Source organism: Octopus sinensis, linkage group LG1 (genome assembly GCF_006345805.1).
Source record: "Octopus sinensis linkage group LG1, ASM634580v1, whole genome shotgun sequence".
Lineage (NCBI taxonomy): Eukaryota > Metazoa > Mollusca > Cephalopoda > Octopoda > Octopodidae > Octopus > Octopus sinensis.
Genome location: NC_042997.1, coordinates 187077760 through 187101883, shown reverse-complemented (window position 1 = coordinate 187101883; position 24124 = coordinate 187077760). Strand labels below are relative to the sequence as shown.

Sequence of the window (24124 nt, the reverse complement as noted above, 5' to 3'; positions counted from 1 at the left end):
TGTATGTACATTTTTGTTTCTATTCAGACATATTATATCTATAGATGTATTTATTATAACAGTGGGTGGAGTAGAATACATAATGTTATGGTGTCTTTGTTATGTCTCTTTGACTTCAGGTGGCCTTTAAGGTAACTACTTCACGCACCTTTGCATAGCATCAAAGGAAAGATTATTACGTTGAATAAGAATCATTTTGTGATCACCCTCACTGACTGTAAATAGGATTGAAATACAGCTCATCCCCTAAAACCTACGTAACACAAAATGGCCTAATTTTCTTGAAATTCTATCTTTCGTTAATGTGTTATCAGAAGCTAATTCATATTTAATTCAAAAGAGTATCCTGTTTCTAAATATCCACGCTGAATGCTGAAATACGTGGGTCTATTCATCCACCATTCAATGACTACTGAAAAATTTGAATTATAAGAGTAATAATTTGTGTATTTAGGACAGTTTTATGACTTGTTACTTACAGTTAGGTGCATTTTTAGCATTCTCCTATACAACAGAAATTATTTAGTGTATCAAAAACTGTAATTTCTGCTGATCTACAGCATAGATTTTTAGAATCTGCACACTTTGGGGTGTGGGCATTTCTGTAAATTTTCAGTTTTGGCTTTCTTATGAAAATTTCTTTCAGACTAAACATCTGTGTTTATGTTTCTTCAAAATCATGCAAATTAAAATAAAATTATCACTAAAAAGTAAAACCTTTAAAAAAATACAGAAAAGAGAAGAGGGTAACCTGCTCCTCCACCCAAATCTGTAACCTCCACAATTATAATGCTTTAGAATATACATACCCAAACAAATTATAGCATTTCGCACACTAAATCATTTCCAAGTCTATTCTATTATAATTTCACATTTTTTTTTCTATAAACATGTTAAAATTTACCTTTGAAGCTTATACTTGCATTGAAACATTGTTATTAGGTTATAAGTTTAAAGGTGAATTCTTTCTTCAAACTATTTGTAGTTCATTTTCTGACATCATTTATGATTTTACAGCATTCTCAAAATGTCAATATTTAAGAAACTCATTTCAGAGTTGCCCAGTCATTTACATAAAAGAAGCAAAACCTTTGAAAAGTGGCAGATTGTCTCAGGAAACATCCAAAACTTGAGTCCCGCTACATCATAACTTGGGCGAGTTTCTTTTACTGTAGCTTTGGGCCAACCAAGACCTTGTGAGTGGATTTGATAGATAGAGACTGAAAGAAGTCCATCATATATATATGTGTGCGTGTGTGTGTGTGTGTGTGTGCACGCGCGTGTGTATATGTTCTTTATGTTTATCCCCCACCACCACTTGGCAATCCATGTTAGTGCGTTTATGCCCCTGCAACTTAGCTGTTCAGTAAAAAAAAAAAGAAACAATAAATACCAGTTTGAAGAAAATAAGTATTGTGGTCAATTCGTTTAACTGAAACCCTTCAAGCCAGTACTTGAATCAAGTAAAAAATAAGCAAGCTCCATGATAAAAGGAGAAACATAAGCAAGGACATGACTAGCCCCTCAATCCCACAGGCTTTCATAGTCTATCTTGTTGCCTAAATACTGGTCATTTCACTCATCACACTGAACTAAACCTAATCATTAAGCAGGCTCAATAAACACACACAACGCTCTGTCTGGGAATCGAAACCGCAATCCTCTGACCACGAGTCCACTGCTCTAACCACTGGGCCATTGCGCCTCCACATATATATATATATATAAAACACAAAGAGAAAACACAAGGCGAGGATGTGGAGCAAGTATAGTGTTATTGGACGCTCAGGAAAGGAAGGAAAGAAGGAGGATTTAACGTTTTGAGTGGAGCGCTTCATCAGAAACATAGAAAAAGGAAAGATCCAAGGAAGGGAAGACGGAGGAAAAAATATCGCCAACGATACACATGCGGTCACATATATTATAGTCAATTCAAATAAACAATCAATTAAAAAATAAACGAATAAGATTAACAGACAACAAGAGGATGTGCACAAGGAATGTATTAGTTTGATGCTCAGTGAAAAGAGAGAAAAGAGAGAGTTTGTTATTTCAAGCATAGCTCATCATCAGAAAGAAGAAAGGGAAAAGTCCCCCCAAAAAATGGAAAAAAAAAAAAAATTGCCAACAACACGTTTGTGGTTGATCTCAAAAACATTGGATTTTATTTCAAAATGGACAGAACCATTAGAGTGCTGCGGTATTTTTCCAACTCTTTACGTTTTGAGTTCAAATCTTGCCGTGGTCAACTTTGCCTTTCTTTGTTTTGGCATCTATAAAATATAGTTCTTGAATAGAAGTAGAGTCGATGGTAGTGAATAACCTACTTCATCAAATTTCAGGTTCTGTCCCTATGTTAGAAACTATCATATATTGGAAAATGTAAATGTTTGTATTGCAGAGAATTAGGATTTTGAAAGAAGTGGTCTTACAGAATAGCTGTCACACATAACATGGAATTTCTCCTGCTTCCCCACTAACCAAGGTTTATCCACATTTTGAAGCATCCCACATTTCAAAATACTGCTGGGTGGATTACTTATTAACGAAGTTTTTTTTTCCCTAAATCCTTGTTTTTCTAATGTATCACTCCTTCCGTTGTGCCTTCAAACAACAACAACAACCACTAGAATGATTTTTTTTCATCTCCATTATTTTTTGGTATGTTATAGTATTCCATATTTTGAAGCATGTGTAATCTGCATTTTTTAGAGAAAAAAATTTCATAACCCTCCCTATTCCTTCATCATGTTTTGCACAAATAAAATCCTGAAAAAAAAATTTAATAAAATAAAAAAAAAACGGAGAAATTCCGATTTATGTGTGACAGCTATTCCCAAAGTCTGCTCTCAAAGAATTTTTTCCCAAAAAATTTCAATGTTTTTATATTTACCACCCACCTCACCACCAATTCCATGCCCTTATCATCCCCTGTGAAATAATAATAGTTATTCCAAAACACTACCATTTGTCATAATGCTTTGCTTTTCTTTTTTGAAGTTAATGGTTCCTAGGTTGGTTTCAATGGTGTATATTCAATATAAATACATGTGTGCCCTTGCCGACTTTGTTTCCTCATATTTTTTAATGAATTTTTTTCAGTATTCAACTGATACTTAATTTTATTTTATCGACCCCCCAAAGATTAAAGACAAAGCACTCAGAATGTTAAAAGCCAGAAGGAATACTACTGAACACTTTGTCCAATGCACTAATAATTCTTCCAGCTGAATTGCTGTGTTAATGATTTCAAATTTTGACACAAGGCCAGCAATTTTAATAGGAAGTAGAAGTCAATACCATTATCACTGGTACTTTATTTTGTTGTCCCTGAAAGAATGAAAGGCAAAGTTAACCTTGACAGAAGAAATGCTGTTAAACATTTTGTCTGGTATACTCTTTACTCTCTTTTACTTGTTTCAGTCAGTTGACTGCGGCCATCCTGAAGCACTGCCTTTAGTCAAGCAACTCGACCCCGGGACTTATTCTTTGTAAGCCCAGTACTTATTCTATCGGTCTCTTTTGCCGAACCGCTAGGTGATGGGGACATAAACACACCAGCATCGGTTGTCAAGCAATGCTAGGTGGACAGACACACAAACATACACGCACACACACACACACATATATAATATATATATATATATATATATATATATATATATATATAATATATATATATATATATATATATATACATATATACAATGGGCTTCTTTCAGTTTCCGTCTACCAAATCCACTCACAAGGCTTTGGTCGGCCCGAGGCTATAGTAGAAGACACTTGCCCAAGTTGCCACGCAGTGGGACTGAACCCGGAACCATGTGGTTGGTAAGCAAGCTACTTACCACACAGCCACTCCTGCGCCTATGTTAATGACTCTGCCACCTTACTTCCTCAAGTTATAATAATAACAACAATAAATACACATCTTGGTAGTTAAGGATGCTGTAGCAAATGCCAAATTCTTATTCAGTAAATTTTAAGCCAAGAGAATTTTAATGATAGTTCAGTTAGTAAATCAATACATCCTAGTCCAAAATCATGGCATCGATTTGAAATTTTGCATTTTGGTACTTATATTTCAACCTATGAGACTACTATATTTGCCAGCTTGTAAGCCACACTCAGAAAAACAGAGAGAAATTATGTCCCAGAAAATTTATTCCATACTTTATAAAAGGACAAAAAAAAAAAAACAGAGGCGCAGGAGTGGCTGTGTGGTAAGTAGCTTGCTAACCAACCACATGGTTCCGGGTTCAGTCCCACTGCGTAGCATCTTGGGCAAGTGTCTTCTGCTATAGCCCCGGGCCGACCAATGCCTTGTGAGTGGATTTGGTAGACGGAAACTGAAAGAAGCCTGTCGTATATATGTATATATATATAAGTGTGTGTGTATATGTTTGTGTGTCTGTGTTTGTCCCCCTAGCATTGCTTGACAACCGATGCTGGTGTGTTTACGTCCCCGTCACTTAGCGGTTCGGCAAAAGAGACCGATAGAATAAGTACTGGGCTTACAAAGAATAAGTCCCGGGGTCGATTTGCTCGACTAAAGGCGGTGCTCCAGCATGGCCGCAGTCAAAATGACTGAAACAAGTAAAAGAGTAAAAGAGAGAGAGAGAGAGAGCAGATATAAATACTAAAAATAATTGACTAACCCCTTCATTTAAAATATCTGGCCTTATGCATATAGTAGAAGGAATTATTATTGTTAGTATTATTTTTATTATTAGAGGTGGCAAACTGACAGAATCATTAGCATGCCAAGCGAAATGCCAATTAGTATTTTACCCGTCCTTACATTCTGAGTTCAAATTCTGCCAATGTTGACCTTGCTTTTCATCCTTTTGGGGTCAATAAATTAAGTAGCAGTTGAGCACTAGGGTCAATGTAACTGACCTAACCCTTCCCCTTAAAACCAGCCCTTGTGCCTATAACAGAAAGGATTATCATCATCATCATTATTTTTATTATTATTATTATTATTATTATATTATTATTATTATTACTTCTGTAGTTATGAACATGAGAGGCTGTAAATAATTATACATACAATCAGCTAATCAGCTGCTTTGTTTGTTCATGTAAATCGCAAACAACAGAGCGACAATTATTTTCACTTTATAAGAGTGGAATGCTTAATGTGGAAGATTTGATTTCAGTCAATATTTATGAAAGATATTTTCTCATTAAATCAATCAAATGCCAAAATAGTAATATTTCTTGCAAAAGAAAAGTTGTTTTTTATTTTGTTTTTCTCCAAAATTAAGGAAATAAAGTTCAATAGTTTGAAGAAAATGTCTCTAATTGAGTGAGTAGTTTATATTTTTCATTTCTTTTCCTTTGTTTTAAAATGAAAAAAAAAACGTAATAAAGAAAATATACTTGGCAGAAAGCCACCTGACTGATTGGCATAGAGTTACAATCGCTTACCAGTACACTTCTACCTCTAACCCACATACATTTGCTCTCTTCACTCCTTGGAGCTAGACGATGGTGTATAATTTCCACCCAATACACATGTCTCCCCTCTTGTCACACATACTGTCTTCCCTCCCACTTCCTAGCATTACCGTACCATTTCTTTGTAATCCTTCCTCCACAGAGCATCAGTTGTCCAGAATTCCCTCCTTATCTACGTCCTTTTTATTTTTCCTGCTATTATTGACTTGCTGTTGTTCAAGATGAACAAACACTAACATCATCAATGTCTTGTGAAGGTCACGAATGCAGTCACTTCTCCTTGATTAAGCATTACAAATAAAAATAAAACCTCTCCAAGTTATAATTTCTCACTGACTTAGCTTTGTAAAAAGCAAAAGTAATTTTCTAAAAATATTACAAAGAAATAAATGAATGATATTCAATATATAATAGTGAAAATGTGTGTAGACAGATGCATTTAACAGTTTCATAAATACAAATACATTAACTAAAAAATCATGCTTAAATGCAAGCTGAAAATATTGTTATATAAACACTTGGGATTGATATTTTAATATCATCTTCAAAAAAAATTTCTTCAGAATCCTGTAAAATAACCTTTTACTTTTTATTAAATTCAGATTCTCTTCTGTTAGAAAATATTGCTAAATATTATCCTGTGATTCAATATACAGAAGGAAATGTAAGTGAATATAAATATTTTGGAAATGCTTTTTAAAAGTAAAATTTATAATAAATGAAACTTTTAGAGAGTTTCTTCCTAAAATAACATTGATCAGTTGTTTTCTGTGAATTTGTGCTGTGTGATGTGTTAGAAAACATTGTACAGCAATGTACCTCAGACAGGAGACAATGAAGGTTCCTGAAAGGTTAGTGATAAACAAGATGAATTATAATCCTTGCCGTGTGAGGAAATTTCACAAAATATATTACTTCTTACTCCTGAGAAAATTTTGGTAGAATGAACATGAAATAAGAATGAATGATGAGAAGTAGGCTAAGAAGTGTCTTTAGATGGTGTATAGACATGGGTATCTATCAATGATGGATTATCATTGAAATAGAGGTGGGCTAAACAAAACTTAAAATGAATTGGTGTAGATTAACATAGCAATAAATTACTGGTACATTAAGGGTTTTGTTTCAATGCTATACTGAATGTATTCAACAGATGTAAACACCTTGTCATTATGTGTTATATACTCATGGACAGGCTTGGCTCTGTGGTTAAGAAACTTGCTTCCAACCATGTCTTGGGTTCAGTCCCACTGTATGGCACCTTGAGCAACTGTCTTTTACTGTAGCCTCAGGCTGACTAAAGCCATGTCAGTGGATTTGATAAACAATAACTGAATGAAGCCTCCATGTGTGTGTGTGTGTGTGTACATGTGTGTTTGTATATGTGAGCATATGTGTGTGTGTAAATGTGTGAATGCATATGTGTGTACATGTGTGTGTATAGATATATATATGTGTATGTAATTACAATGTGTGTGTGCAACTGTATGTAGCCTTGCTTCGACATCATGCTTGCAAATGAGCATCACCATCATATAAGCAATGTGGTTCATTTCCAGTCTTCCATGAAAAACCTGTATGACAATGGACAAACATTAACTTGCTTGGAAATAGGAGAGGGTTGGCAACAGGAAGGGCATCTAGCTGTAGAAAATCTGCCTGGACAGATTTTGTCTGATCCATGCAAACATGGAAACATTTTTTCTACAACTTCTTCCAGTTGACACCCTCATTACACCTATTGGAAAATGCAGCTGAAAATTGTAGTTGACTTGCAAAGAAACCTTTAGTTTCACAATCATACATATCATTGATTAAATCTGCTACTAAGCAAAATTAGAAATATTTCAAGTATAGGCGTAGGAGTGGCTGTGTGGTAAGTATAGGCATAGGAGTGGCTGTGTGGTAAGTATAGGCATAGGAGTGGCTGTGTGGTAAATAGTTTGCTTACCAACCACATGGTTCCAGGTTCAGTCCCACTGCATGGCACCTTGGGCAAGTCTCTTCTACTATAGCCTCGGGCCAACCAAAACCTTATGAGTGGATTTGGTAGACAGAAACTGAAAGAAGCCCATCGTATATATGTATATGTATGTGTGTGTGTATATGTTTGTGTGTCTGTGTTTGTCCCCCCAACATTGCTTGACAACTGTAATTTAGTGGTTCGGCAAAAGAGACTGATAGAATACGCTTACAAAGAATAAGTCCTGGGGTCAATTTGCTCGACTAAAGGCGGTGCTCCAGTATGGCCACAGTCAAATGACTGAAACAAGTAAGAGAGTAAAAGAGTATGTCCAGTACTGTGACTGATCATAACACCATAGACGTTTCTCAAGTTACCCATGTAATCCACCCCTTGTTCCAGGCATGACTTCACTTGCGCACTTCATTACTAAGTTTTTAGGTTTTTAATCGGATGAAGAAATTTTATGTTATTTGCGGTATAAACAATTTTAGTACCAAAGGTTATTGCCTAGTTTTTCTAGTGCGTAACGCTGACCCTATAACAAGGTGATCAGTTTGTAAGCATTCCTTTGCTGGCATACATACTTTTGCAAATTTGACATTTACTCTAAAAGAATAAACTCTCATTTTCCGTCTATTTTATTTTCGTATTTGACTTTTTAAAAATTCTTGCTTCCTTAAATAACAAACTAGCTCTTTTGGATGTACAAAGTACTTCCCAGGAATTTTATTTATGTGTGTGGTGCAAGTGGAACAGTTTTACAAACCTAATCATAATACAGTATAAATTATTGTATCATTTGACTATTAGTCACACAACTATAGCTTAAGTATTTTCAATCCTTGATCTTGGTAATCTGACAGAAACCTATTTTCTATGTGCCATTTACCATGACATACTACAAGCAACAACAACAACAACAACAATAGTAATAATAGTAGTATTTACAATAATGTACTAATTAAGAAATATGGCTTCTTGTTTTGTAAAACATGCTAAATGTAGTGACATAAATTGTAAGTGGATAATTTGGGTTTCGGTGTAAAATGGAAAATGTTAAACAGTGTGAAGAAATTGTTGAGACAAATACAGATGTATTATACATCCACAAGTATATGCATACGCACAAAGGAAAGAAATAATTTTAGTTGTAAATATCTGATGTAACATGTTCTCAAAACAAATATTGTTGTAGAAACAGCAGACAGTATGGCATCTTGTACAATAGTAAATGGTACTAGCATGCCAATAAATTTCAATTCTCATAGCTAAAACAAAAGTTAAAAACAGATAAAATTTCACTGACAACGAATAATAAAAAACAAAAGCAAGTTTCAATTTGAATTAAGTTTATAATGAATTAGAACTGTGTCTTCTCAATTTTACTTTCTTAAAATTATTTTTATGAGAATATGTCCAATGACCAATTAAGGTGCTGAATTTATTAGCTCATAGATTCAATCATTTAGCTATCTTTTTAAACAAGACACATTGTCCTCCACTCATTTTGAATTCATAAGATGGTACTATTTCCAGCTAAATTGTCATTGGTTTCTTTGCCAAAAAGATAGAGACTGTAAACATTATCAACTGAAATGATACATTGTATTCGTCTTTTGTTCCAACCATAAATTATATTTCAGAGTACAACACTTTAGGATCCCTGCCATCTTCTGAAAAAAATGATAAAAATCTCCAGAAGAACCAAAAGTACTGACTGTCTAGACCCAACTAGTTGTTACTTGAAACTCCAAAAAGAACTGGAATTTATATGAAAGAAGGTATCATCTTGTTATAATTAATTTTTTGTTGTTGTTGGCGTCACTTCCAATCACAAGGCTGTGACTGCTACTACCTTATGCTTACAGTAGCCTCAGGAGTCAACCCATGTGTACTTTGTTGTGTGTGCAAATACTGATCTCCTACTGTGGAGGGAACGTGTGGAAGAGGTAGAGCCAGGAAGACATGGGAAGAAGTGGTGAAATATGATCTTTGGATGTTGAGTCTCATGGAGACAATGACAAGTGACTGAGACTTTTGGCGATTTGCTGTCCTTGAGAAGACTCATGAGGCTAAGTGAAATTGTAGTTGTGGTCAGAGCCAGTGACATGGGTGAGGCACCCATGCTAGTGACACATAAAAGACACCCAGTACACTCTATGGAGTGGTTGTAGAAACCAAGTCAAAACAGACTATATATATATATATATATATATAACATATTTACTCTCTGCACGCGATTAGACTTGGAAAGTTTGTGAGAAACCCATTGACCGAATTTGCTGACTTTTCCAATGGCATGCAGGTGTTGATGAATGGTTGATCGACCAAATCCATGTATCTCTGCTAGTTCCTGAACAGTTATGATAGGATTTTGTTCCACCTGGATTTGCAGGACTTCAACAAATCTTCCAAGACGAGGCTCATCTTCTAGGCTGTAGTCTCCAGCTTGAAATTTCTGCAACCACTGTTGACACTGGCTTATGCTTATTGTCTGATCCCCATGTACTGAATTAATATTCCTCACACTTTCTGTTGCATTGTTACCTTTATTGAGCTCATAAAGCAAAATTCGTCAAATATACTCCCTTCTCACTTATATTATAGCTTTGAAAAAATAGCTGTTAAACTCAAACTGTACTTTACAAAATTTGCACTAAGAATAAGGACAAGGTAAAATTACTGCCTGCTTTTATGGCAAGTTGATGCAGGTAATTTATCCCATCCCCCTCTGACTTTTAGTTCATGCATTTAAAAAATCCACATTATTTATGGGATAACCTCTTTTATTTCTTTTATCTTTTACTTGTTTCAGTCATTTGACTGAGGCCATGCTGGAGCACTGCCTTCAGTCGAGCAAATCGACCCTAGGACTTATTCTTTGGAAGCCTAGTACTTATTCTATTAGTCTCTTTTGCTGAACCGCTATGTTACAGGGACGTAAACACACCACCATCGGTTGTCAAGCGATGTTGGGGGGACAAACACAGATACACAACATACACACACACACACACATACATATATATATATACACACACACGCACACACACACACACATATATATATATATATATATATATATATATATGTTATATTTGGTGAAATTTGATTTAGCATTTCTAAATTGAATTTTTCTCTGTAAGTTTGGAATAATATTCCCTCATATTATTATTATTAGTATTATTATTATTATTATTATACATATATACATATATACGATGGGGTTCTTTCAGTTTCCGTCTACCAAATCCACTCACAAGGCTTTGGTCAGCCCGAGGCTATTGTAGAAGACAAGGTGCCATGCAGTGGAAATGATCCCAGAACTTAATATATATATTAGAAGGTTGATGATGGTACACAGTATATATTCACATCTTACCAGATGGATATTCTCTACTTTGAATCCTCAATCCATCTGTTCCTGTAAATCGAAATGTATAAAAACAGTGGGAGAAGCCAGGGCATTACATAAACAACAGAAATTGTTTCCTCACTTTATGATGACCGACAAACTTTACACATTGTGGACAGATGTGATATAATTAACAGTTTTTGTGTCTATTGAAGTTGGCTGTGATATTTAAGGAATTCAAAGCCTTGTTTCTGAACATGTGCATATCGTTTATTTTTCACTTGTTTCAGTTATTGGGCTGTGACCATGCTGGAGTATTGTCTCGAACGATTTAGCTGAATAATTCAATGACAGTACTGTACTTATTCTGTCAGACTCTTTTCAAGGACACAAACAAATGAACAATACTCCTTTACTCTTTTACTTGTTTCAGTCATTTGACTGCTGCCATGCTGGAGCACCGCCTTTAGTCGAGCAAATCGACCCCACCCCAGGACTTATTCTTTGTAAGCCTAGTACTTATTCTATCGGTTTCTTTTGCCGAACCGCTAAGTTACAGGGACATAAACACACCAGCATCAGTTGTCAAGCGATGTTGGGGGGACAAACACAGACACACAAACATATACACACACATACATACATACATATATATATATATATATATTATATATATATATATATATATATAATATATATATATATATATGTTATATTTTGTGAAATTTGATTTAGCATTTCTAAATTGAATTTTTCTCTGTAAGTTTGGAATAATATTCCCTCATATTATTATTATTAGTATTATTATTATTATTATACATATATACATATATACGATGGGGTTCTTTCAGTTTCCGTCTACCAAATCCACTCACAAGGCTTTGGTCAGCCCGAGGCTATTGTAGAAGACAAGGTGCCATGCAGTGGAAATGATCCCAGAACTTAATATATATATTAGAAGGTTGATGATGGTACACAGTATATATTCACATCTTACCAGATGGATATTCTCTACTTTGAATCCTCAATCCATCTGTTCCTGTAAATCGAAATGTATAAAAACAGTGGGAGAAGCCAGGGCATTACATAAACAACAGAAATTGTTTCCTCACTTTATGATGACCGACAAACTTTACACATTGTGGACAGATGTGATATAATTAACAGTTTTTGTGTCTATTGAAGTTGGCTGTGATATTTAAGGAATTCAAAGCCTTGTTTCTGAACATGTGCATATCGTTTATTTTTCACTTGTTTCAGTTATTGGGCTGTGACCATGCTGGAGTATTGTCTCGAACGATTTAGCTGAATAATTCAATGACAGTACTGTACTTATTCTGTCAGACTCTTTTCAAGGACACAAACAAATGAACAATACTCCTTTACTCTTTTACTTGTTTCAGTCATTTGACTGCTGCCATGCTGGAGCACCGCCTTTAGTCGAGCAAATCGACCCCACCCCAGGACTTATTCTTTGTAAGCCTAGTACTTATTCTATCGGTTTCTTTTGCCGAACCGCTAAGTTACAGGGACATAAACACACCAGCATCAGTTGTCAAGCGATGTTGGGGGGACAAACACAGACACACAAACATATACACACACATACATACATACATATATATATATATATATATATATATTATATATATATATATATATATATATATATATATATATGCACATATATACGATGGGCTTCTTCCAGTTTCCGTCTACCAAATCCACTCACAAGGCTTTGGTCGGCCCGAGGCTATAGTAGAAGACACTTGCCCAAAGGGCCACGCAGTGGAACTGAACCCGGAACCACACACACACATACACACACACAAAAGAGACTAATAGAATAAGTACTAGGCTTACAAAGAATAAGTCCTGGGGTCGATTTGCTCGACTAAAGACAGTGCTCCAGCATGGCCACAGTCAAATGACTGAAACATGTAAAAGAGTAAAGAGTAAAAGAGTAAAGAGCAAGAGTATAAAATTTTTAAACATAGAATATTTAGGAGGGCCCATCTATATAAAATAGGAATCAAAGGGGTTTATAGGTGAAAAATAGCTGAGAAACACTGATCTAGGCCCTTCTATTCTTTCTGTCTGCATCTCTGCTTTAGATTTTCTTAGACAACAAACTGGAAGTGTTAAACCCTTTAGCATTCAAACTTCTCTGTCAAACATTATGCTTATTTATTCACGTTGTTTTGAATTGGTCATGCATTATTTCATAGCTTTAAGATTTTAACGATTTGATTGTGTATTTTTAGAATGACATTGTAGGGTTGGTGTGAGAGGCCAAATCAGTCTGAACATCAAATATGTAGGATGTTTGGGCCAGACATGAGTGGTTTGAATGCTCTGTCTGACCTGCCTGGGAGGACCTGAAAAGTACATAGCTACTGCACCTCTTCCTTTGACTAACTTATAAAACAATTAAAAATATATGGGAGTCGTCATGAAAACAGATCTGTTCCCATTGCCATTAATCACTTGCTCCTTTGTAGTAGTGTTCTTCAGTAACATCTCAGAAGAAGACTCTATATTTTATTTTTCTTTATTGCTCACAAGGGGCTAAACATAGAGGGGACAATCAAGGACAGACAAAGAGATTAAGTCTATTACATCGACTCCAGTGCACAACTGGTACTTAATTTATTGACCCCGAAAGGATGAAAGGCAAAGTCGACCTCAGCAGAATTTGAACTCAGAACGTAGCGACAGATGAAATAATGCTAAGCATTTCGCCCAGCGTGCTAACGTTTCTGCCAGCTCACCGCTCTATATTTATGCCAGCTGCCGGTTCTATATTTATGTAGGGAAGTATAATGTTAAATGAAACTAAGAGGCCGAACTTATTGGATCATATGATCAGCGCCTGAAGCTACATTATAACTATTTTATTGTATTGATGAGCAAGTCACATATCTGTGCTTGCTTCAGTTTACTTAACTGACGACCAGTTCCAACAGGTTGAATTATTAGCAGTAGGAGGATTATTTATCCGTAAAAATTTCCCCAACAAAACCATCTCTTACTGATCCATTTATCAAAATGTATACACTATCTCTATAGCTGTCATTACAGCAGACTCTCCTCTGAACATCTGATTACCCTATCTCTCCACCCACTTACACCCCACACACTGCTAATAGTAATGGATGTAAAGCATGAATAAAAATAAAAAGATATTTGCGTACAAATGGAAAAATGTATTTGTCCTTTGATGTTTGTATGACAACTGTCATGCATATATACACTTGATTCACAAAGCCACTTGACTTGTTCGCTTAACATCAATACCACCATACATCGACTGGTGTAGGTTGCAAAGAAGCTGGAGAAGTTTTGTGGATTTAGGAGAATTGCCATTATTTGCAATTTTGCAATGGTCAGGTTCTGGTATCAAATTGTTTGTTTTCAGCTATGATTAGACGAAACTCTTTTGTTGACAAATACACAGAATATTAACTGGACATCAGAGGAAGAAGTTTATATATTTTGGATGTTTTGTTTCATGGGCAATGTCATTGTTTTCTGTCTTAATGTCACTAGTTGAGAGATAGTTCAAATAGACAGAGAAATAGAGACACTGACAGAGAGTGCAACAGAGACAAATAAACTAAAATTAGAAAAACAAAGGCATTGATTTCTCTGTTATAAATACCTATAGGAAACGGTGCCATTCATGCTATTTGGTTACTCTGTTACTATATCTGTTTAAATGAAATGAAGAAGAGGTAAGTGGAATTAAAACACAAATAAAAAAAGTAATGGGAAAAGAATGACTAAAATTGACAAATTGATTAGTGCATCACTTTCCATACATCTTAATTTTTTGTTTTTAAATTGATATTGCAAAAGGACAATCCTTTTTTCCTTTGTATGTATCTGTTTATGCATGGAGTATCTAGCACAAATTGATGTTAGAAGTAATTTAAGGAAATAAAATAATTAGATCAAAGCATTGAGTGTTTCTATGATAGGAAAAATTTGCTAGGGTTTCTTTTTCTTTTTTTTTTTTTTTAAATTAGAAAGTAAACAGCAATAGCTTGACTCTATTTGACATTTTCACTTCAAAGAGATGAAATGATTGTATGAGATTACCGCTCGTCTATCTATATTTTGTGCATTAACCTGGTTCAGTGAATTAGTCCAAAAAGAAAAATGTTCAAGAAAGGCTATGCTACAGAGCAGTGATTCCCAAACTCTTTCAATCTCCACCCCTTGGCACATGGGCCACATGCCTAGGGCTACCTCCCTTCCACTTACCACCACAAACATAGACCACTTTCTGCAACAAATTCAAATCCACAAAACTTCTCCAACTTCTTTGCAACCTATACCAGTCAATGTATGGTGGTATTGATGTTAAATGAACAAGTCAAGTGGTTTTGTGAAACAAGTGTAGTTATGCATGACAGTTGTCACACAAACATCCAAGGACAAATACATTTTTCCATTTGTACACAAATATCTTTTTATTTTTAACCTAAAACTTAAACTAGGCACAGGAGTGGCTGTGTGGTAAGTAGGTTGCTTACCAACCACATGGTTCTGGGCTCTGTCTACTGCATTGGTACTTTGGGCAAGTGTCTTCTACTATAGCCTCGGGCTGACCAAAGCTTTGTGAGTGGATTTGGTAGATGGAAACTGAAAGAAACCCATCATATATATATATATATATATATATGATTCACAATCAAGGTGCAGAAATATCTTGGACTTTCCTCTGTCTCCTGTTTATGACAAAGAGCTTTGCTTGAAACATAAAAACTACCTTTCATTCCTTCCCTGAGCATCTGCTAATACTTTGCATGTACCACGTCCTCACATTGTTGTTTTTTTCGTGTTGTGTTTGTTCTTCATTATTTTGAGGATTTACGATATATATATATATATATATATATATATATATATATGTATATATTATCAATAATAATAAAGGGTAAAATTAATTAATCAATTTATAATTGATAATCTTACCAAGTAGTTTGGTATGTTAAAAGAACCATTATCAGTAAACTTATACAAAAATTATTATAATTATGTTTATAATTATAATAATTTATATATATATATATGTTTTTGTGTCTGTGTTTGTCCCCCAACCATTGCTTGACAATCAATGTTGGTGTGTTTACGTCCCTGTAACTTAGTGGTTCAGCCTGGCATCGATTTGTTCGACTAAAGGCGGTGCTCCAGCATGGCTGCAGTCAAATGAGTGAAACAAATAAAAGAATAACCAACCAACTATTTTGGGGTTTTCTACATCCATCACCCCCTTTTGACCACCTCATTATCACTACACTTTTCTTCAAAGCCTACCTTCACCCCTAGCAGGGCAGTACTTTTGGAACCACTGTTGTAGAGATTTTTAAAAGGTGGCAAAAACTAGTGGAGAAAGTGATTTGAATATTAATGTACGCAACAACATGTTGAAGATGTGCTTTTGTACATCTTTGCTTTGGACACTGAACTTAATACTGATATATTCAAATAATTATAAGTTCAGGATTTAATTTTTTTTTCTATGTATGCAAAGCCAAAAGTAAATTAAGTTCAAGTTGGAGGTAGGTAGTAAAGTAACCCTAATTTACTGATCTTCCACCTGCTATGTCAATTATCTTTAACTTGAACATCTCAGTGTGTCAAGCAGCTGTGTTAGCTAAGAACTCCATAAAAACCGGAAATTAGTGATACTTTGGTTGTTAGTACATCTAATTTCAGAGGCACATATTGATTTTTATTTAGGAGAAGAAAAAAGAATAATTTGCTGCACTTGTAAGACATCTCTGATAGATATCGTTATTTCTGGCTTTCTCCCCCACCCCACCAGAGTTGTCTTTTAAATATTTCACCAAAAGTTTCTATTTTTTTATCATTATTATTCTTTTTTAATGTTTACCAAAATTGTACATAAATCTACTATATTGCCAGCAGTCTTCTAGGAAATTTTATTTTCTGCCCTCTTACTCTCTCTCTCTCTCTCTCTCTCTCTCTCTCTCTTTATTTATTCACTGTCTTATTTTTATTTTCTTTCCCCTATATCTTACTGTTCATTATTGTATCGCAAATATTTTTTATGGAGTGATAATATTTGCAATAATAGTGGCAATAACAATCGAAGCAGTTGAAGAAGTAGGGAAGTTTAGAGAAGGTTGTGCTGGCAAAAAGAAAAATGTGTTTTGTTTTGGCATGATTGGTGTGAGCAATGTGGTGGCACTGCTGTACATAACAGCAGTTCAACCAATTAACATTTTATTTGCTTCCTTTTTTTTTTTTCTTTTAAATTCACTGCGAAAATCTTTAACTAGTTTCCAGAGCAGGAAACTGCCATGCCAAACAAAATCAAAATAGCCAAGAAAATAGAATAAAACCACATTATTTACAAGAATTATCAACTAGAAATTGCATATTTCAGATACTGAATAAAATAAAATTTTTTAAAATATTTAAAATTTGCAAAGAAAAAAAAAAAAATAAATTAACAATAAAGCTAGTGAGCCAGAGTTGAAAATACCCACAAAAGCAGGAAGAATGTGTTTATGGATACTAAATAAAAGAGGGGTGGGGCAGTATAAATGTTGTTTTTACTAACCCAGAGTTGCTGGTAGCAATAATTCCCTTGATGCTATGACTAATATGAGGTTTCAAATACAAAGCACCACCAAGAAAATGTTCATGGGTGGGGAATAAAAGAAAGGTTTTGTGGTTGCTCTAAAGGGGAATACGATGAAAGATTATAATCTTTTAGGAATTTTGCTGCTAACATATGCAGAACATCCTGATGTTAGCTTCGTGTTTTTGGGGGCATTTTTTGGTTTTAGTTTTTTTTTTTTTTTTTTCATTTTTTAATTTTTTTTTTTTGCATCTTGCCACATAATGGATAGGGCATGCTTGTAGGATCACACAAAGCTCTGTCACCAAACTTATGCACGTTACAGCTGTCTGTCACATATCTCCTCCGCTCCATTCTTTTATGTGTACCACAGCTGTCTCTCATACCAAACCACTTTCTTTTTCATGCTTATGTGTATTGCAGCTGGTTCTCTCGCCAGATGTACTCTGTCTCCTTCTTTTGAGCACCATTCTGTCACAAGACCTGTTCCATTTCATGCTCTTGTATATCATTGCTTCTTCTGTCACCAGATCTATCTCATTTCCCATTTTTGTTTCTTCTTTCACACACATCTTTGCTTCCAATATTTCGTTACATTTATCCTCCCTTCACTTTCTGTTTTCTCATTTCCCCCCAATTTCTCTTCTACCCTAATTTTCCCATTGTCCTCTTCTCTACTCCCCCCTCTCTCTCTCTCTCTCTCTCACTATCTATCTATCTATCTCTACATATATTTATTTGTCTTACTCTGTCTTTCTAAAAAGGTAAGCGGGAAAGGAGAAAAAAAAGAATTTCCTTTTAAAAATGTTCATTGACAATACACTAATTTTATGTAAGATTTTGCTATGCATTATAAAATACGCTCTCTCTCCCTCTCTCTCTCTCTCTCTCTCTCTTCTCTCTCTCTCTCTCTCTCTCTTTATTTATTCACTGTCTTATTTTTATTTTCTTTCCCCTATATCTTACTGTTCATTATTGTATCGCAAATATTTTTTATGGAGTGATAATATTTGCAATAATAGTGGCAATAACAATCGAAGCAGTTGAAGAAGTAGGGAAGTTTAGAGAAGGTTGTGCTGGCAAAAAGAAAAATGTGTTTTGTTTTGGCATGATTGGTGTGAGCAATGTGGTGGCACTGCTGTACATAACAGCAGTTCAACCAATTAACATTTTATTTGCTTCCTTTTTTTTTTTTTCTTTTAAATTCACTGCGAAAATCTTTAACTAGTTTCCAGAGCAGGAAACTGCCATGCCAAACAAAATCAAAATAGCCAAGAAAATAGAATAAAACCACATTATTTACAAGAATTATCAACTAGAAATTGCATATTTCAGATACTGAATAAAATAAAATTTTTTAAAATATTTAAAATTTGCAAAGAAAAAAAAAAAATAAATTAACAATAAAGCTAGTGAGCCAGAGTTGAAAATACCCACAAAAGCAGGAAGAATGTGTTTATGGATACTAAATAAAAGAGGGGTGGGGCAGTATAAATGTTGTTTTTACTAACCCAGAGTTGCTGGTAGCAATAATTCCCTTGATGCTATGACTAATATGAGGTTTCAAATACAAAGCACCACCAAGAAAATGTTCATGGGTGGGGAATAAAAGAAAGGTTTTGTGGTTGCTCTAAAGGGGAATACGATGAAAGATTATAATCTTTTAGGAATTTTGCTGCTAACATATGCAGAACATCCTGATGTTAGCTTCGTGTTTTTGGGGGCATTTTTTGGTTTTAGTTTTTTTTTTTTTTTCATTTTTTAATTTTTTTTTTTTTTGCATCTTGCCACATAATGGATAGGGCATGCTTGTAGGATCACACAAAGCTCTGTCACCAAACTTATGCACGTTACAGCTGTCTGTCACATATCTCCTCCGCTCCATTCTTTTATGTGTACCACAGCTGTCTCTCATACCAAACCACTTTCTTTTTCATGCTTATGTGTATTGCAGCTGGTTCTCTCGCCAGATGTACTCTGTCTCCTTCTTTTGAGCACCATTCTGTCACAAGACCTGTTCCATTTCATGCTCTTGTATATCATTGCTTCTTCTGTCACCAGATCTATCTCATTTCCCATTTTTGTTTCTTCTTTCACACACATCTTTGCTTCCAATATTTCGTTACATTTATCCTCCCTTCACTTTCTGTTTTCTCATTTCCCCCCAATTTCTCTTCTACCCTAATTTTCCCATTGTCCTCTTCTCTACTCCCCCCTCTCTCTCTCTCTCTCTCACTATCTATCTATCTATCTCTACATATATTTATTTGTCTTACTCTGTCTTTCTAAAAAGGTAAGCGGGAAAGGAGAAAAAAAAGAATTTCCTTTTAAAAATGTTCATTGACAATACACTAATTTTATGTAAGATTTTGCTATGCATTATAAAATACGCTCTCTCTCCCTCTCTCTCTCTCTCTCTCTCTCTCTCTCTCTCTCTCCAATACATTTCTTAGTTTCTTTCCTTTCTCTCACATGCCACAATTCTTCTCTCTCCACCAAGAATCCCTCACTTCCATCTTATTGTATTTCCTTCGTAAATTTAACCAGAAAACTAGCCAGAAATCACCCACCAAGACCGAACTTCCATTCTTTACTCTTTTTCCAACCTCATACAGTTTGGGGTTGAGGTTACATGAGATGTTATTTTTGTTTTATTGTTATCAGATTGCCACCCATCAAGGCCTCCTTCATCCTTTTCAGCAGCTTCTTTACTCCCTTCCTTTAGAGTTGGGGAAAAGTATACATACACTTCTCAATGCCCTCTTTGTCCTAACCCTTCACCATGTTCTCTTTTACAAGACTTGCCTGTCATTCTCCATCTTCCTTGTAATGTTACCCGTCCTTTACTCCAAGTCATTTCTTGTCCTGGTCTAGCCCACCCTTATTCCACATTACAACCAATCAATTTACACATACCCCTATCCTTCATAAATTTCAACAACTTTAAGAAGAAAAGGCAAAAAGAAAAATTGTTATCTTATTCTATTATCTCACCCTACAAAATTCCATTCCACTTACCCATTCATTCAACTGGCAAATTATCTTTTTGATAGTCTTCAAATTTATCAGTAAATTTGTCCCAAAGTAGCTTGATCAAGTGTAATTACTATCATTGCTCCCCCCACTACAATGTCCAGCATATGCTGATATCAGCATAACTGTTATAGGCACTGATTAACATTGAATTTCCCCACAACCCATTGAAACAATAGCTTAAATATATTTATCAGATAGTTAAAATACAAGAAATTGTTGCTGCAAAATCATAGATTTTGTCTCTTATCAGATTATGTTTACTTGTACAAGATGTATTTTATTTCAATTTAATCACATAACATTCTTAAATTAGGAAAATTATTGTGATGTTTATAATTCTCATGTCTGTCTGTCTATCTGTCAGCATACATGCATGTATGTCATTATTCAGTTTTATTCCAAGATTTCTTGCCAATAGAGAAAGAGCCGATTTCTAACCTAGATCTAAGGCTCCTTCATTGGAATTTCAACATCAACAACAGGGTATATATGTATGTATGTATGTATGTATGTATGCATGCATGCATGCATGCATGCATGTATGTATGTATGTATGTATGTATATGTTCAGATTTGTATGTTTTATTTTATGTATGTATTCTAATGCATATACTTGCATATCTATATATTGTCATATATACTTAAATGATGAACTTTGCTAAGTTTTACAGATTCTTACAATTTCAATGATGGGTTTGATCTGTAGTTTTCAAATCAGCTTTCTCCTTTCTGGTTTTAAGAAGCCTAATTTCTCAAGATTGATATTTAGGCAGTGTATTACATATCCCAGGGCCCCACCTGCAAGGCCATGCACTGTTTATCTTTATATGAAATCACCATGTTACAGACATATGGTTGTGATGCATGTGCCTAGTGTACCCTTATCAGATGGATAGTCATGATGGTTATATTGGGCTTCATATCTTTGTACCCAAGTGTCACTTTGATGGAATGCACTGCTCTCTCATTCAATAATAATAATAATAATAATATATATATATATATATATATATATATATATATTATATATATATATATATATATATATATATACACATACATACATACATACACATATACATATATATATAAAGAAACTTTAAAGTGCCAAGTGAGTTGGTATTTTACAGAAAATAAAGAAAATCTCAAATGCAAAACAGTTTAGAAGATCAGGTAAATACTCTTAGAAGCCGTTACTGAGAATCAAACCCTGTACCACTCAAATTCAGGTTGAGCACTCTGTACCATATATTTTAAGCTATAGGGAGTGCAGCTAAGTCTATATTATCCAATGTATCTTTCATTTATTGAGATTATAGGTTGTGGTTTGTGCAAGATTTAGCTGCTTTTCTGCAGATCAAATAAAAGCATGGACATTTTTTTCATTATCTCGTCTTTATTTACTCACCTTTTCTTTTTTATTGGCCAGACCTAATTGAAGATAAGAACCCTTTCTTTATTTTTCATTTTGCTTTTCATCTTTTCATTTTTTTTTTTTTTTGAAAGAGCATTCTACTGCAAAACAAATTCTTAAAATAAAATAAACAGTAAAGTTCTCAGAGTTATTAGGTTATTAGGTACTTTACAAAATTTAGTTCTGTGGTTTGTTTTTTTCTTTTGCTTTTAATCTGAGTTCATCTCTTGATAGATCAAGAAAATAATTATCAGTAATACTACCTTTATACTTCTTTTTTTTACAACACTATGATAAAAATTGATATAAAGGAAAAAATCACAGTAAGCAAATAACGATCATATCACGTTGAAAGCACCAATTCTCGTCTGATCACCGAAGTTAAGCAACGTCGAGCCCAGTTAGTATTTAGATGGGTGACCACTTGGGAAACCTAGGTGCTGTAAGTATTACAAAAGGCAGGGCTCCAGCATGGCCACAGTCAAATGACTGTAAAAGAGTAAAAGAGACAGGAAGACCAAAAATTAGTCCTATACCTAATCAAAATATGTCTGTATGAACTGGGTCAGATGGTGGCTCACTTGAGTTGTGGAGCGCTCACTGGTGAAATTAGGATTACTAACCTGGATTTTGCAGATGTTGCAGTTATTCTTGTTGAGTTTCTGGATGTCTGAAGGAGTACTCTCCTTTCATTGAGTGAGGAAGAAGAGCTACTTGACCTTATAATTTTGGGGTTCAAGGGAAAGATCAAGTCTTTTGTTGACTTCTTTTGTATGAACTGAATTGTACAGCTGTTGTGGAAGTAGGGTCACAATCAGTGGGTGTAGGATCAGTCAGCTGATATTTGCAGGTGACATGGTATTACTTAGCTTATCAGGTGAATTTGGCATGTACTGAATGAGTTTGCTGCCAATCACTGCAATGCAGTGTTGAGAATTAGTACTGCAAAGACTGAGACATTGGTCCTCTCAAGAAAGTCTTTTCAATGCAACAAGTGGAGAAGTTTAAGTATCTCGGGGTCATATTCACAAGTCACAGAAAGCAAGAGGTTGAATTAGATGTTATATTTGCAGGTTCAGCATTCAGTCATCAGAAGAAAGGAGTTTGATAAAAAATTAAAAAACCAGCCTCGCTCCGTTCAATTCAATTTTTGTGCCCATCTTCACCTACAGTCATAAATGATGGTAGCAACCATAAGAGTACAAGCAGCCAAAATGGGATTCCCCAAAGAATCTCTGGAGTAATATTACTCAATAAGGCACACATCATAGCTCTGAGATCAAGGACACTCTCCAGGTCAAGCTACATCTTCTGCACATTGATAGGTCACAGCTCCAGTCCTATGGGTTAGAATGTTGCAGGGAAGGATTGCAAGAATGATTCTTCAAGCCAAACTAACCAGCAGGAGACCTAGGGGTAGACCAAGAATGAGATAGTCTCAGTTGATCAAACTTGGTCATAGTTTCAGTTGGTCATGCTTGGAAATCTAGCCAGAAATTCTAATGGTGCTTGCTTCTGACAGAACCCAATGATAGGGTGCTTGAGGACTCTTCTTCTAACACCCTCCTGGGATTATCGGGCAGAGAAGATGGTTGGTTATATTGTTGAATGGAGATAACTAAACCATGTAATTTAAAAATAGCCCTTCATTTCAGTTAAACCTTTGTGATTTATAATGCATTCAGTTACATATAGCCTTGAAAACTTTTTTTTAATATCCAGTTGCTTTGATCAAGAATGTTTGAAAAACTATTTTTCCTTAATTATAGATAGTAAATAAATTTCACTACAATAATTGGTCATCTGTGTATGTATGTGTGAACTTAAGCATAAATCAAATTTAGGAAGAGTAGATAGGCCTTTCTGATGTTCTGTGTAAGTTTATTAGCAATATAATGGTAATGCTTCTAAATGGAATTCTTTTAGTTCATTTTAGCTATCACAGCCAAGGCCATGTTGGCACATGTAGAGTTTGATGATCTCAGATTTAATTTTATAAGAACTTATACCAGATGCTGGTAGCTGCCTTATTTTGTTAAATAATGGTGAATTATAGAAGTTAAGTGAATAAAGTACTAGGCTTTCTGCTGAAAAGTTGAAACCTAAAATTAAGGCCTACATCAGGCACTGATTATGCTCTGAGTAAAATGCTAAACTAATCATTTGTCACTAAATTGAGAGCAGACCAAATGAATAATCTATTGGCAATACACTAAGGTTGTTAAAAATTGCTGAGTAATTTGGTAGTTTCTTTTATACAAGAACAAATGAGCA

General features: G+C 34.7%; 1 pseudogene; it reads left to right on the top strand.

Moving 5' to 3' along the window:
• Positions 1 to 22180: 22180 nt before the first annotated feature.
• LOC115220714 lies at positions 22181 to 22299 on the top strand (annotated as a pseudogene).
• Positions 22300 to 24124: the final 1825 nt, after the last annotated feature.